Below are 18,345 nucleotides of genomic sequence, written 5' to 3'. Positions count from 1 at the left end.
TCCTTTGGAATCCTGTTACACATTGATATAGGAGCAAATCAACCCTGACACCGACATTAACTATCATAATTGTGAGTACGGATATTGTCTTTTACTCATATTATTTTATGCTACGCTAAAAAGGAACTCCCCCTTTTCTATAGGAGGAACTATACCATCTAAACGCAACTAAAGGAAGCGGCTAGGAGTCAACATAAGCCGCAATACACCATCTCGTATTAGGATCATTATTTTGAGACTTGATAGACGTTACTTTTTACTGGCACCCAATCACCGTATATCCACAAGCCACTTTTGAGATACATTGTTTTTTTATTAGTGCTAAACAACATTTGTTAGGAGTCTTGTAATTATCTGATCAACTATTACACAGTATATTGTTTATTATATATGGTAGGAGCATTCACATTTAAGTGGGTCGACCTAACTAGTGTGTATAATATATGTTTTTAATGTTTTTTGCATGATACTTTTTGTTATTAAATGATTTTATGATTTATTTGTAACCAGCACCTTCAATCAAGTTTGTTATCTAATATATATATATATATATATATATATATATATATATATATATATATATATATATATATATATTTATTTAATAAACATTAATTTTATTAATATTTCATATTTTGTAGCTTACTATTTTAAATTGGTTTATAGCTGTTCAGAGTACATTTGCGGTTCATCTTCTACACTTGTTACTTTGTTCAGATAGAGCCTTCAAATACAATTAATTATATCTCTGTCTTTTTTTGGTTACACTTTGGCTTCTTTTAGCGCTCCCTAGTCCCCCTTTGTTTTCCATAGATATATATCATACAATATTTTTTTAGATATATGTAGAAATATGTATATATATGAAAATAAATAGAACATATTCTGCTATGTGAAGAACTTTGGAATGTGAAATATTCATATTTTCATGTTGGGTTAGAGCACTTAAGACTATGCGATCAGGATCGCACGCGAGTAGGACATTGACTTCTATGGGGTATACATGAACGTGCACGTGATATTCTATGTTCGGCTTTTTGCGCTTGTCGGGTAAGCGCGTAAGCGAAAACAGTTTACTTTCAACTCATAATATGAGCGCAACCCGACAAGCGCAAAAAGCTTACTTCTAGTGCAATTTACGGTCGAACGTGAACGTTAATTAGCACTTCACTTGTAATCTGGCCCTGTTTAAGCAAGAAAATATTTTTTGGCTTATTTTTGTTTGACATATTTGATTCCTTTTCTCTTTTTCCGATGTATACTGCCCCCAGTTCAGCCCTCCAACTACCACTACCGCTATGCGCACTCACTGAAACTGCAGTGGGATCCTGGAGGATATGTTTCATGGACACTTTGAGACTGCTACAACACCTCAACTCAAATCTGGCATTGGTGGAGAGTTGTCTGTGTTTATGCGGGCACTGGTCACATAATTAATATACATGTTGGACTCAACATAAAAGGTCCCTAGAGACAATGATTACCCGGTGATTTGTGAATGCTCATGTCTATTGTTGGCCTCAGGGCAGGTGCCAGCCAAGTTTGTTCTTCCAACACAGTAAGGTTATGCTGTCACTATTAGCTCCTTAACCTGAGACATTTGCATCAGGGGCGCGATCCGATATAGGTCGTAGTTTTCGGCGCAAGCAAAGGAACCCGCGCCGCCCGTAATTTCACCTCGCAACTCGACCTATCCAATATAATGCGCCGTCAGATGCTAAACTGGCGTAAGTAGGAAAAACCTGCGATCAACTAAAATGTGCGCAAATAGACATTTTAGTCGTCGCAAGTACTTACGCCAGTATTTTGTTCACGTAAAGTCTCAATAAAGTGTAGTTTTATGCAAATGAGCCTACGAATCGTAAAAAACAACAGCCAATTCTAAAAGATGCGACATGTAATTACGCCATTCAAAATTCATACATAAACCCATGCGCAGCGGCCATTTTCTTTAGTGTGTTTGGTTGGTTCTTGGAGCTACAGCACACTACAGTGAGTAGAGAGATTAGGGGTAAGAGTAGTGAGAGAGGAGCATTTCATTAAGTTAGTTAGGTCGGATTGTTGGATTGGTATGCCTGTACATTTACTTACACTTTTTTTACATATTGCACACATTTTGCATACACACATATACAAAATACACGACACTTTTTTTTTCTAACACCTCACACATTTTATTTATCTTTTACAGTGTGATAGGCTGAGTGTTGTGATTGTGTGTGATTGAAGTGTGAGTGAGTGTGAGTGTGTGAGTGTGTGTAGTTTGAGGATGACAGGGAGAGCTAGGGCGGGGGGGAGGAGGGAAGGGGAGTTGCAGGGAGAGGATTATGGACAGGAGGAGCAGCAGGGTCCCCGTCAGGGAGTGAGTGGAGGGGGGAGAGTTAGAAGGGAGGATGGGAGTGGGGTTGCCTCAAGGTCAGGCACACTCAGAAGAGGGACAGAGGGTGCACATGGGGATAGAAGGGGGGAGGAGGGAGAGGATAAGGAGGAACCCACACCAGGGACATCCCAGGGAGGGAGCCAGGCGGCCCAGGACGAGGAGCGCATGAGGTGCCCCAACTTCTCTTTTGCAGAAAACCTTGCGCTAGTCCAGGCAGTCCTGGAGAACCACACCGCCCTCTTTGGCCAATGTCACACATTCATGTACACAATGAGGAGCATGGTATTTGGCCTACTAACAAAAACATCTACAATTATATTTCACATTAAAGGGACATTAAACCAAAACATTTTATGTCATTATGCAGATAGAGAATACAGTTTTAAACAAGATCCCAATTTACTTCTATTATGTAATTTGCTTAATTATTTTGTTATTCTTTGTTTATTAAATATCAATGCACATGGGTGAGCCAATCACATAAGGCATTGATGTGCAGCCACCAATCAGCAGCTTCTGAGCCTATCTAGATATGCTTTTCAGCTAAGAATATCAAGAGAATGAAGCAAATTAGGTAATGGAAGTAAATTACAAAGTTGTTTAAAATTGCGTGCTCTAGCTGAATCATGAAAGAATAAAAATGGTTTTAAAGTCCATTTAATGCTACTTAACACATTGAAATTCATGATATGAGGTGGAATAGTGAAATACTAACATGTTTCGGAGTAACACAGGCCACAAGCCACATGTAGAGTTTTCAGTAAATGGACACTATAGCCATCACAATACTTTTAGCTCAAGAAAGCACGTTATGTGCCTACATCAGGCTAAAGGAAATTGTGTGACCATAGTGTCACTTAAAGAACACATTTTCTCCATCACTGACATGTACACAGAACTATTGTATGAAACACATACATGTATACTTTGCATATTAAAATCCCTCATATCACAAATCACAATGTGCACATGCATGTTATAGAGTTTGACATGAGAATGAGTATAGGCCCTAGCATGTATCAATGTACATTGTATGCCCACATGGATATATATATGATTGTACTAATACCTCTAATCATTTGACTCATCCACAGAACCTCCTGTCACCAGGGTGCAAACGGCCATGCATCCACCACAACCACCAGGCCAGAGGATGGCTCCACCACGACCAGCAGGCCAGAGGATGGCTCCACCACTACCACCAGGCCAGAGAATCCCTCAACAGTATGCTCCCAGGCATGAGGTGGGTTGGATTGCCTCTGTTGAGGACCCATATGTCATGCCACCAAGATTTGAAGGGAGCCCTGGCAGGAGTCCTAGCCGGAGGACTATTCTTTTGGTTATGAGGGGCAGCCAAGACATCCCCAAAGGGTAGATGTCTTTACCCCCCCTCCCAATATCAGGCCAGTCAGGACTTTTACCACCAGGACATACAAACTGGTCAGGCTGAGTGGTCGCACACCAGTCATCAATGGGACTACCAGTCCACCCGGAGAGCTCCACCATCCGCTTCCCTTGGAAGAGCTCCAGCATATGAAGAGGAGCATATAGCTGTGGTAGTTCCTCCTGAGGCACCAGCCAGCATTGTTCCTGCTGAGGCACCAGCCAGCATTGTTCCTGCTGAGGCACCAGCCAGCATTGTTCCTGATGAGGCACCAGCCAGCATTGTTCCTGATGAGGCACCAGCCAGCATTGTTCCTGCTGAGGCACCAGCCAGCATTGTTCCTGATGAGGCACCAGCCAGCATTGTTCCTGCTGAGGCACCAGCCAGCATTGTTCCTTATGAGTCACCAGCCAGCATTGTTCCAGATGCAACAGCAGCTAGAGGTGAACCTGCGCCTAAAATCCCTGCTGGTGAAGAGCCTTTAGATCCTCTGACTTCTGTCCTGGGCGACGAATACATTGACCTCCAGAGGAGGCAAACATCAACCTACGAGAGGCTCACATCAACCTGCGAGAGAATGCAGAGAGACCAACGCAGGTTTCACAGGAGCCAACAGACTTTACTACAGCGTTCCATTGAGCTGCAACGGGACATGGCAGCATCTTTAAGTGGTATCGTCCAGAACCAATCTCAGATGCTGAGAGTTATTTCAGACATGCAGATGCAGAGTGACAACAGATGGCGGGAACAAAACCAACTGTTGGGTGTGTTGGTGGAGCATTTCACACACCAGCAGGACATGGGTGAGCCAATGCACATGGGTGAGCCAATCACATGAGGCATTGATGTGCAGCCACCAATCAGCAGCTTCTGAGCCTATCTAGATATTCTTTTCAGCTAAGAATATCAAGAGAATGAAGCAAATTAGGTAATGGAAGTAAATTACAAAGTTGTTTAAAATTGCGTGCTCTAGCTGAATCATGAAAGAATAAAAATGGTTTTAAAGTCCATTTAATGCTACTTAACACATTGAAATTCATGATATGAGGTGGAATAGTGAAATACTAACATGTTTCGGAGTAACACAGGCCACAAGCCACATGTAGAGTTTTCAGTAAATGGACACTATAGCCATCACAATACTTTTAGCTCAAGAAAGCACGTTATGTGCCTACATCAGGCTAAAGGAAATTGTGTGACCATAGTGTCACTTAAAGAACACATTTTCTCCATCACTGACATGTACACAGAACTATTGTATGAAACACATACATGTATACTTTGCATATTAAAATCCCTCATATCACAAATCACAATGTGCACATGCATGTTATAGAGTTTGACATGAGAATGAGTATAGGCCCTAGCATGTATCAATGTACATTGTATGCCCACATGGATATATATATGATTGTACTAATACCTCTAATCATTTGACTCCTCCACAGAACCTCCTGTCACCAGGGTGCAAACGGCCATGCATCCACCACAACCACCAGGCCAGAGGATGGCTCCACCACGACCAGCAGGCCAGAGGATGGCTCCACCACTACCACCAGGCCAGAGAATCCCTCAACAGTATGCTCCCAGGCATGAGGTGGGTTGGATTGCCTCTGTTGAGGACCCATATGTCATGCCACCAAGATTTGAAGGGAGCCCTGGCAGGAGTCCTAGCCGGAGGACTATTCTTTTGGTTATGAGGGGCAGCCAAGACATCCTCAAAGGGTAGATGTCTTTACCCCCCCCCTCCCAATATCAGGCCAGTCAGGACTTTTACCACCAGGACATACAAACTGGTCAGGCTGAGTGGTCGCACACCAGTCATCAATGGGACTACCAGTCCACCCGGAGAGCTCCACCATCCGCTTCCCTTGGAAGAGCTCCGGCATATGAAGAGGAGCATATAGCTGTGGTAGTTCCTCCTGAGGCACCAGCCAGCATTGTTCCTGATGAGGCACCAGCCAACATTGTTCCTGATGAGGCACCAGCCAGCATTGTTCCTGCTGAGGCACCAGCCAGCATTGTTCCTGATGAGGCACCAGCCAGCATTGTTCCTGCTGAGGCACCAGCCAGCATTGTTCCTTATGAGTCACCAGCCAGCATTGTTCCAGATGCAACAGCAGCTATAGGTGAACCTGCGCCTAAAATCCCTGCTGGTGAAGAGCCTTTAGATCCTCTGACTTCTGTCCTGGGCGACGAATACATTGACCTCCAGAGGAGGCAAACATCAACCTGCGAGAGGCTCACATCAACCTGCGAGAGAATGCAGAGAGACCAACGCAGGTTTTACAGGAGCCAACAGACTTTACTACAGCGTTCCATTGAGCTGCAACGGGACATGGCAGCATCTTTAAGTGGTATCGTCCAGAACCAATCTCAGATGCTGAGAGTTATTTCAGACATGCAGATGCAGAGTGACAACAGATGGCAGGAACAAAACCAACTGTTGGGTGTGTTGGTGGAGCATTTCACACACCAGCAGGACATTGCCTCCAGCCTCTCATCTGTGGCCAGCACTCCTGCAGAATCCTCTGAATCCACACAACCCAGGAGAGGCAGGAGAGCCACTCCAGGCACCTCAGCCCCCTCATCTAAGAAGCCTAAAAAAAAAAAAATATTGTTATATTTCATCCTAAATCTTGTCCTCTGTTATTTACCATATAATTGTCATCCACATCCATGTGAGGGGTGTTTTAGTACACTAATATTTTTGAAAAATATAATAAGGCCTGTGTGGAAATGGCCCAGAAAAGGTAATATCATCATGTTTATGACATATTCATGTTCTCTAAACCACATCACATAGTTGTGTATGAAGGGTACATATAGTGATATTCACTTTTAAGATGTAAATCAAGGTTTCTCACATCCAATAGAAATTGACCTATGTGCAGGGATAGGCACAAGCCAAGGCTGTGGCGGACATTTTCTAAGGTAAAGACTTTTAGTGAAGGACACCTTGCCTATCCCTGCACATGGGTATATATATCTAAATAATAATGTTTTTACAGAAGGTAAAGTGAACATAAGGTATAAACATCCATTTTCATTCCTCGAAATGATAGTCAATAAATCATAGTGACCAAAACATGAATTGAACTAATGATATATTTTCAGTAATTAGGGTGGTTAAGGGAATGGGGGTGGGATGCAGTAGTTTCACTTACATGCAGTGGAACTCCGCAGTATGTAATTCGATGACCAGCTGCAGCAGGGGCAGCACCATCACCATGGACCTCAGCAGCAAATATAGAATCAGCATGTGTAGACAGAACAACAGGGGATTGTAGGGCTTCCAGCACCCTTTGTGCCCCATGATGCACCCCTTGTGCCCCATGATTGACCCCTTGTGCCCCATGATTGACCCCTTGTGCCCCATGATTGACCCCTTGTGCCCCATGATGCACCCCTTTGTGATTGGTTTGACAAACTTGCAGGGGCAGGAATAATAAATGCTTTGAAGAGGTTAACTATTTGTGATCAAGATGCTGATATGTATGTTGTTAAGCATGCACTTGTAAGGCCTTCAGAGAGTTACGTTGGTTTCTAAGTAGACATGTGCGGTTCGTTTCGGATTAATTCGGAAATTCGGTAAATTCGGTAAATTCGGAGATTCGGATCGATTCGGATTTCCGAATTAAAATACTTCCGAATCTACCGAATGAATCCGAAATAGCTGCCGTATCTCCGAATAAATCCGAATTAGCTCGTTAAGATTCGGCATTTCCCCATAGGAAACAATGGGAGTTTCGGCTGAAAAAAAACCTAACACCGCAGCCCCATTGTTTCCTATGGGGAAACACTAAGTCTGCACCTAACACCCTAACATGTACCCCGAGTCTCTAAACACCCCTAATCTAACACTTATTAACCCCTAATCTGCTGCCTCCGCTATCGCTGACACCTGCATTATTCTATTAACCCCTAATCTGCCGACCGTTAATCGCCGCCACCTACATTATAGCTATTAACCCCTAATCTGCTGTCCCTAACACCGCCGACCCCTACATTATAGTTATTAACCCCTAATCTGCCTCCCCCAACGTCGCCGCAATCTAACTACAAGTATTAACCCCTAATCTGCCGACCCGATATCGCCGCCACCTACATTATAACTATTAACCCCTAATCTGCTGTCCCTAACACCGCCGACCCCTACATTATAGTTATTAACCCCTAATCTGCCTCCCCCAACGTCGCCGCAATCTAACTACAAGTATTAACCCCTAATCTGCCGACCCGATATCGCCGCCGCCTACATTATAGCTATTAACCCCTAATCTGCTGTCCCTAACACCGCCGACCCCTACATTATAGTTATTAACCCCTAATCTGCCTCCCCCAACGTCGCCGCAATCTAACTACAAGTATTAACCCCTAATCTGCCGACCCGATATCGCCGCCGCCTACATTATAGCTATTAACCCCTAATCTGCTGTCCCTAACACCGCCGACCCCTACATTATAGTTATTAACCCCTAATCTGCCTCCCCCAACGTCGCCGCAATCTAACTACAAGTATTAACCCCTAATCTGCCGACCGCAAATCGCCGCCACTATAATAAATGTATTAACCCCTAAACCGCCGCACTCCCGCCTCGCAAACACTATAATACATTTTATTAACCCCTAATCTGCCCTCCCTAACATCGCCGCCACCTACCTACAATTATTAACCCCTAATCTCCCGCCCCCATCTTCGCCGCTACTATAATAAGGTTATTAACCCCTAAACCTAAGTCTAACCCTAACCCTAACACCCCCTAACTTAAATATAATTTAAATAAAACGAAATAAGTTTACTATAGTTAAATAAATGAATCCTATTTAAAACTAAATACTTACCTGTAAAATAAACCCTAATATAGCTGCAATATAACTAACAGTTACATTGTAGCTATCTTAGCATTTATATTTATTTTACAGGCAACTTTGTATTTATTTTAACTAGGTACAATAGTTATTAAATAGTTAATAACTATTTAATAACTACCTAGCTAAAATAAATACAAATTTACCTGTAAAATAAATCCTAACCTAAGTTACACTAACACCTAACACTACACTATCATTAAATTAACTAAATAAATGAATCATATTTAAAACAAAATACTTACCTGTAAAATAAACCCTAATATAGCTGCAATATAACTAATAGTTACATTGTAGCTATTTTAGCATTTATATTTATTTTACAGACAACTTTGTATTTATTTTAACTAGGTACAATAGCTATTACATAGTTATTGACTAATTAATAGCTACCTAGTTAAAATAATTACAAAATTACCTGTAAAATAAATCCTAACCTAAGTTACAATTAAACCTAATTAACTACAAGTACCTACAATTATCTACAATTAAATAAACTAAAGTACAAAACCCCCCCACTAAATTACAAAAAAAAACAAACACTAAATTACAAAAAATAAAAAAATATTACAAGAATTTTAAACTAATTACACCTAATCTAAGCCCCCTAATAAAATAACAAAGCCCCACAAAATAAAAAAAAATGCCCTACCCTATACTAAATTACAAAAGTTAACAGCTCTATTACCTTACCAGCCCTGAACAGGGCCCTTTGCGGGGGCATGCCCCAAAGAAAACAGCTCTTTTGCCTGTAAAAAAAAAAACACAATCCCCCCCCCCCACATTACAACCCACCACCCACATACCCCTACTCTAACCCAAACCCCCCTTAAATAAACCTAACACTACCCCCCTGAAGATCTCCCTACCTTGAGTCGTGTTCACCCAGCCGGGCCGAAGTCTTCATCCGATGGGGCAGAAGAGGACATCCAGACTGGCAGAAGTCTTGATCCAAGCGGGGCAAGAAGAGGTCTTCCATCCATCAGAAAAGTACAAAAAAACAAACAAACACTAAATTAGCAAAAATAATAAAATATTACAATAATTTTAAACTAATTACACCTAATCTAAGCCCCCTACTAGCTATTAATATAGCTTCAATATAACTAATAGTTACATTGTAGCTATTTTAGGATTTATATGTATTTTACAGGCAACTTTGTATTTATTTTAACTAGGTACAATAGTTATTAAATAGTTAATAACTATTTAATAACTACCTAGCTAAAATAAATACAAATTTACCTGTAAAATAAATCATAACCTAAGTTACAATTACACCTAACACTACACTATCATTAAATTAACTAAATAAATGAATCCTATATAAAACTAAAGACTTACCTGTAAAATAAACCCTAATATAGCTGCAATATAACTAATAGTTACATTGTAGCTATTTTAGCATTTATATTTATTGTACAGGCAACTTTGTATTCATTTTAACTAGGTTCAATAGCTATTAAATAGATATTGACTATTTAATAGCTACCTAGTTAAAATAATTACAAAATTACCTGTAAAATAAATCCTAACCTAAGTTACAATTAAACCTAACACTACACTATCATTAAATAAATTAACTACAAGTACCTACAATTAAATGCAATTAAAAAAACTAAACTAAAGTACAAACCCCCCCCACTAAATTACAAAAAATAAAAAAATATTACAAGAATTTTAAACTAATTACACCTAATCTAAGCCCCCTAATAAAATAACAAAGCCCCCCAAAATAAAAAAAATGCCCTAACCTATACTAAATTACAAAAGTTAACAGCTCTATTACCTTACCAGCCCTGAACAGGGCCCTTTGCGGGGCATGCCCCAAAGAAAACAGCTCTTTTGCCTGTAAAAAAAAAACACAATCCCTCCCCCCACATTACAACCCACCACCCACATACCCCTACTCTAACCCAAACCCCCCTTAAATAAACCTAACACTACCCCCCTGAAGATCTCCCTACCTTGAGTCGTGTTCACCCAGCCGGGCCGAAGTCTTCATCCGATGGGGCAGAAGAGGACATCCAGACTGGCAGAAGTCTTCATCCAAGCGGGGCAAGAAGAGGTCTTCCATCCATCAGAAAAGTACAAAAAAACAAACAAACACTAAATTAGCAAAAATAATAAAATATTACAATAATTTTAAACTAATTACACCTAATCTAAGCCCCCTACTAGCTATTAATATAGCTACAATATAACTAATAGTTACATTGTAGCTATTTTAGGATTTATATTTATTTTACAGGCAACTTTGTATTTATTTTAACTAGGTACAATAGCTATTAAATAGTTAATAACTACCTAGCTAAAATAAATACAAATTTACCTGTAAAATAAACCCTAACCTAAGTTACAATTACACCTAACACTACACTATCATTAAATTAACTAAATAAATTAATCCTATATAAAACTAAATACTTACCTGTAAAATAAACCCTAATATAGCTACAATATAACTAATAGTTACATTGTAGCTATTTTAGCATTTATATTTATTTTACAGGCAACTTTGTATTTATTTTAACTAGGTACAATAGCTATTAAATAGATATTTACTGTTTAATAGCTACCTAGTTAAAATAATTACAAAATTACCTGTAAAATAAATCCTAACCTAAGTTACTATTAAACCTAACTCTACACTATCATTAAATAAATTAACTACAAGTACCTACAATTAAATACAATGAAATAAACTAAACTAAAGTACAAAAAAAACAAACACTAAATTACAAAAAATAAAAAAAATTACAAGAATTTTAAACTAATTACACCTAATCTAAGCCCCCTAATAAAATAACAAAGCCCCCCAAAATAAAAAAATGCCCTACCCTATACTAAATTACAAAAGTAATCAGCTCTATTACCTTACCAGCCCTGAACAGGGCCTTTTGCGGGGGCATGCCCCATAGAAAACAGCTCTTTTGCCTGTAAAAAAAAAACACAATACCCCCCCCCCCACATTACAACCCACCACCCACATACCCCTACTCTAACCCAAACCCCCCTTAAATAAACCTAACACTACCCCCCTGAAGATCTCTCTACCGTGTCTTCACCCAGCGGGCCGAAGTCTTCATCCGATCGGGCAGAAGAGGACATCCAGACCGGCATAAGTCTTCATCCAAGCGGGGCAAGAAGAGGTCTTCCATCCATCAGAAGTCTTGATCCAGGCGGCATCTTCTCTGTTCATCCATCCGGAGCGGAGCGGCAGCATCCTGAAGACATCCCACGCAGAGCATCCTCTTCTTTCTTGATCCGACGACTAGGTGACTGTACCTTTAAGTGACGTCATCCAAGATGGCGTCCCTTGAATTCCGATTGGCTGATAGGATTCTATCAGCCAATCGGAATTAAGGTAGGAAAAATCTGATTGGCTGATTTAATCAGCCAATCAGATTCAAGTTCAATCCGATTGGCTGATGGAATCAGCCAATCAGATTGACCTCGCATTCTATTGGCTGTTCCGATCAGCCAATAGAATGCGAGCTCAATCTGATTGGCTGATTGGATCAGCCAATCGGATTGAACTTGAATCTGATTGGCTGATTGAATCAGCCAATCAGATTTTTCCTACCTTAATTCCGATTGGCTGATAGAATCCTATCAGCCAATCGGAATTCAAGGGACGCCATCTTGGATGACGTCACTTAAAGGTACAGTCACCTAGTCGTCGGATCAAGAAAGAAGAGGATGCTCTGCGTGGGATGTCTTCAGGATGCTGCCGCTCCGCTCCGGATGGATGAACAGAGAAGATGCCGCCTGGATCAAGACTTCTGATGGATGGAAGACCTCTTCTTGCCCCGCTTGGATGAAGACTTCTGCCGGTCTGGATGTCCTCTTCTGCCCGATCGGATGAAGACTTCGGCCCGCTGGGTGAAGACACGGTAGAGAGATCTTCAGGGGGGTAGTGTTAGGTTTATTTAAGTGGGGTTTGGGTTAGAGTAGGGGTATGTGGGTGGTGGGTTGTAATGTGGGGGGGGGTATTGTGTTTTTTTTTACAGGCAAAAGAGCTGTTTTCTTTGGGGCATGCCCCCGCAAAAGGCCCTGTTCAGGGCTGGTAAGGTAATAGAGCTGATTACTTTTGTAATTTAGTATAGGGTAGGGCATTTTTTTATTTTGGGGGGCTTTGTTATTTTATTAGGGGGCTTAGATTAGGTGTAATTAGTTTAAAATTCTTGTAATTTTTTTTATTTTTTGTAATTTAGTGTTTGTTTTTTTTGTACTTTAGTTTAGTTTATTTCATTGTATTTAATTGTAGGTACTTGTAGTTAATTTATTTAATGATAGTGTAGAGTTAGGTTTAATAGTAACTTAGGTTAGGATTTATTTTACAGGTAATTTTGTAATTATTTTAACTAGGTAGCTATTAAACAGTAAATATCTATTTAATAGCTATTGTACCTAGTTAAAATAAATACAAAGTTGCCTGTAAAATAAATATAAATGCTAAAATAGCTACAATGTAACTATTAGTTATATTGTAGCTATATTAGAGTTTATTTTACAGGTAAGTATTTAGTTTTATATAGGATTAATTTATTTAGTTAATTTAATGATAGTGTAGTGTTAGGTGTAATTGTAACTTAGGTTAGGATTTATTTTACAGGTAATTTTGTATTTATTTTAGCTAGGTAGTTATTAACTATTTAATAGCTATTGTACCTAGTTAAAATAAATACAAAGTTGCCTGTAAAATAAATATAAATGCTAAAATAGATACAATGTAACTATTAGTTATATTGTAGCTATATTAGGGTTTATTTTACAGGTAAGTATTTAGTTTTATATAGGATTAATTTATTTAGTTAATTTAATGACAGTGTAGTGTTAGGTGTAATTGTAACTTAGGTTAGGGTTTATTTTACAGGTAAATTTGTATTTATTTTAGCTAGGTAGTTATTAACTATTTAATAGCTATTGTACCTAGTTAAAATAAATACAAAGTTGCCTGTAAAATAAATATAAATCCTAAAATAGCTACAATGTAACTATTAGTTATATTGTAGCTATATTAATAGCTAGTAGGGGGCTTAGATTAGGTGTAATTAGTTTAAAATTATTGCAATATTTTATTATTTTTGCTAATTTAGTGTTTGTTTGTTTTTTTGTACTTTTCTGATGGATGGAAGATCTCTTCTTGCCCCGCTTGGATGAAGACTTCTGCCAGTCTGGATGTCCTCTTCTGCCCCATCGGATGAAGACTTCGGCCCGGCTGGGTGAACACGACTCAAGGTAGGGAGATCTTCAGGGGGGTAGTGTTAGGTTTATTTAAGGGGGGTTTGGGTTAGAGTAGGGGTATGTGGGTGGTGGGTTGTAATGTGGGGGGGGGGTTGTGTTTTTTTTTACAGGCAAAAGAGCTGTTTTCTTTGGGGCATGCCCCGCAAAAGGCCCTGTTCAGGGCTGGTAAGGTAATAGAGCTGTTAACTTTTGTAATTTAGTATAGGGTAGGGCATTTTTTTTATTTTGGGGGGCTTTGTTATTTTATTAGGGGGCTTAGATTAGGTGTAATTAGTTTAAAATTCTTGTAATATTTTTTTATTTTTTGTAATTTAGTGGGGGGGGGGGTTGTACTTTAGTTTAGTTTTTTAATTGTATTTAATTGTAGGTACTTGTAGTTAATTTATTTAATGATAGTGTAGTGTTAGGTTTAATTGTAACTTAGGTTAGGATTTATTTTACAGGTAATTTTGTAATTATTTTAACTAGGTAGCTATTAAACAGTAAATATCTATTTAATAGCTATTGTACCTAGTTAAAATAAATACAAAGTTGCCTGTAAAATAAATATAAATCCTAAAATAGCTACAATGTAACTATTAGTTATATTGAAGCTATATTAATAGCTAGTAGGGGGCTTAGATTAGGTGTAATTAGTTTAAAATTATTGTAATATTTTATTATTTTTTGTAATTTAGTGTTTGTTTGTATTTTGGTACTTGTATGATGGATGGAAGACCTCTTCTTGCCCCGCTTGGATGAAGACTTCTGCCGGTCTGGATGTCCTCTTCTGCCCCATCGGATGAAGACTTCGGCCCGGCTGGGTGAACACGACTCAAGGTAGGGAGATCTTCAGGGGGGTAGTGTTAGGTTTATTTAAGGGGGGTTTGGGTTAGAGTAGGGGTATGTGGGTGGTGGGTTGTAATGTGGGGGGGGGATTGTGTTTTTTTTTTTACAGGCAAAAGAGCTGTTTTCTTTGGGGCATGCCCCGCAAAGGGCCCTGTTCAGGGCTGGTAAGGTAATATAGCTGTTAACTTTTGTAATTTAGTATAGGGTAGGGCATTTTTTTTATTTTGGGGGGCTTTGTTATTTTATTAGGGGGCTTAGATTAGGTGTAATTAGTTTAAAATTCTTGTAATATTTTTTTATTTTTTGTAATTTAGTGTTTGGTTTTTTTTGTAATCTAGTGGGGGGGTTTTGTACTTTAGTTTATTTAATTGTAGATAATTGTAGGTACTTGTAGTTAATTAGGTTTAATTGTAACTTAGGTTAGGATTTATTTTACAGGTAATTTTGTAATTATTTTAACTAGGTAGCTATTAATTAGTCAATAACTATTTAATAGCTTTTGTACCTAGTTAAAATAAATACAAAGTTGCCTGTAAAATAAATATAAATGCTAAAATAGCTACAATGTAACTATTAGTTATATTGCAGCTATATTAGGGTTTATTTTACAGGTAAGTATTTTGTTTTAAATATGATTCATTTATTTAGTTAATTTAATGATAGTGTAGTGTTAGGTGTTAGTGTAACTTAGGTTAGGATTTATTTTACAGGTAAATTTGTATTTATTTTAGCTAGGTAGTTATTAAATAGTTATTAACTATTTAATAGCTATTGTACCTAGTTAAAATAAATACAAAGTTGCCTGTAAAATAAAAATAAATCCTAAAATAGCTACAATGTAACTATTAGTTATATTGCAGCTATCTTAGGGTTTATTTTACAGGTAAGTCTTTAGTTTTAAATAGGATTCATTTATTTAACTATAGTAAATTTATTTCGTTTTATTTAAATTATATTTAAGTTAGGGGGTGTTAGGGTTAGGGTTAGACTTAGGTTTAGGGGTTAATAACCTTATTATAGTAGCGGCGACGATGGGGGCGGGAGATTAGGGGTTAATAATTGTAGGTAGGTGGCGGCGATGTTAGGGAGGGCAGATTAGGGGTTAATAAAATGTATTATAGTGTTTGCGAGGCAGAAGTGCGGCGGTTTAGGGGTTAATACATTTATTATAGTGGCGGCGATTTGCGGTCGGCAGATTAGGGGTTAATACTTGTAGTTAGATTGCGGCGACGTTGGGGGAGGCAGATTAGGGGTTAATAACTATAATGTAGGGGTCGGCGGTGTTAGGGACAGCAGATTAGGGGTTAATAGCTATAATGTAGGCGGCGGCGATATCGGGTCGGCAGATTAGGGGTTAATACTTGTAGTTAGATTGCGGCGACGTTGGGGGAGGCAGATTAGGGGTTAATAACTATAATGTAGGGGTCGGCGGTGTTAGGGACAGCAGATTAGGGGTTAATAGCTATAATGTAGGCGGCGGCGATATCGGGTCGGCAGATTAGGGGTTAATACTTATAGTTAGATTGCGGCGACGTTGGGGGAGGCAGATTAGGGGTTAATAACTATAATGTAGGGGTCGGCGGTGTTAGGGACAGCAGATTAGGGGTTAATAGCTATAATGTAGGCGGCGGCGATATCCGATCGGCAGATTAGGGGTTAAATAATGTTATTATAGGGTTTGCGATGTGGGGGGGCCTCGGTTTAGTGGTTCATAGGTAGTTTATGGGTGTTAGTGACTTAGTGTACTAAATGGGTGTTAGTGTAGTAAAAACATACCGAATTTCGGAACGGAATAGAACCGAATTCAGCCGAATCCGAATAAATCCGAAACGAATTTATTCGGATCCGAATAAATCCGAAACGAATTTATTCAAATTTTGCCGAATCAGATTCGATCCGAAACGAAATTCTAAAAGTCCGAATCGATCCGAACCGAAAACGAACCGAATTTTTTAGCGGTGCACATGTCTATTTCTAAGTCAGTGCAATGGTTGCAGCGCCTTCAATTTGTGGCGTGATGAGAATGGAGTAGATTTTCTGAAATCTGCGTGGTTAAGTTCTTACGCCGTATATTGGATACCAAACTGCGCGTGTTTTGTATGTTAGTCTATGGGCCAAAAAACGATGGGCAAAGTCAGAAATATACGCGCGTAACTTCTAAGTTACGCCGCATATAGGATACCAAACCCGCGCAAATATTGGCGTCGCCGGCTTTTTGCGGGCGACGATTTATATCGGATCGGGCCCCAGATGAGCTGTTATGGACTAGATTTTAGCTGGTTGCAAAGGTTTCCATTACAGTATAATATAAAGCTTTTATATCCTTGGTTGCTGGCTTTATTAATATTAATATGTTTAATTTTAGATAGATAAATAGTTCCAAGCATATACAAAAGCTGCTTATATGTTAATATGAGGCTGACAGAAGTGTTCACATTGAATGCACTGATGATGTTTTTATAATATTTGGGTATACCTTCAGGGGTTATAGTTTTGTTTGGTTGGGTTCTATACATTTTTATGACTGTTGTGCTACCCTGTTTCCTTTTTTTTTTTTTTTGTTAGGTCATAACATCCCCTGTCAAATATTTATGTATTACAGTGTGAGAGTGCTCTACATGGGTTGTAATGCACTGGTGACAGAAGTGCATGGGATCTTGAGATGAGATGTGTCACATGACCATACTTGCAACCGCTGTGCTGCAACTGAGATTGTATTCACTTTCCTGCCCCTGTGATGTATATATAGGAGCCACTTGTGCCATAACGTTTTATATATTATATTCCACCTAAGCCTTACAAACTGTGCTGTATGTTTTTCTACTTACTGTTATGATACACCTGTGCTGGGTATAGGGCCCATACCTGGCCAGCAGGATTTAGCTATACTAGTAGAAGAACTTTGACCCTTTCACTACAGTAAGGAGGCATACGTAGTTTGCTTCTCGACAACACAGACCATTCTATGGTACTCCTCCTATTATAGAGGCAGGTTTAGTGGCATATTATATTTATAAACTATTTCTGTCTTGGGCTGCCCGGCCTATTTATCAGGTGGTGGCACATTCAAAACGTTCATGTCCTATGCACTCTCAAACGCATACGAAGAATATGTTAAATGTTTCTACTCAATACTCACCAACATTAGTGTATGATGTAAACCTTTCGTATTTTTTATGGTGCTTTTTTAGAGGAGAGCTAATGGTCTTTACACATGATTTTCTTATCATATGTCTAGCTGTACTAACTCATGACCTTACTTCCCCTGACCTGATAGAGCTCCCTTATGTGTATTTAATCTTCACACTTTAAGTGCTGTACCTTATATATTGCTTGTGCCCTGGCATATTGAGCCCTTTATAGACACACAATTTTTTTTCAGTTTACTTATGTTATAGGCCTTTCCTTTCTGTATTAAGTGCTTACATACTTCCTTAACCTTAAACAGCTTCCTTTGCTCCCATACATGTCTTAATGGAAGGTTTACTCTAACAAGTTAATCAAGCAAACTATATATATATAATCCTAGCTTTTCATCAGTACTTTTATAGTAAATCCCCGAATTTACAGAGGCCACTGCATAGAGTATTTTTAGTAGGTCTTGCTTACTATACTTCAATTACCACCTCCC

Source organism: Bombina bombina, chromosome 5 (genome assembly GCF_027579735.1).
Source record: "Bombina bombina isolate aBomBom1 chromosome 5, aBomBom1.pri, whole genome shotgun sequence".
NCBI classification, from domain to species: domain Eukaryota; kingdom Metazoa; phylum Chordata; class Amphibia; order Anura; family Bombinatoridae; genus Bombina; species Bombina bombina.
This window is presented reverse-complemented; position numbering follows the sequence as displayed.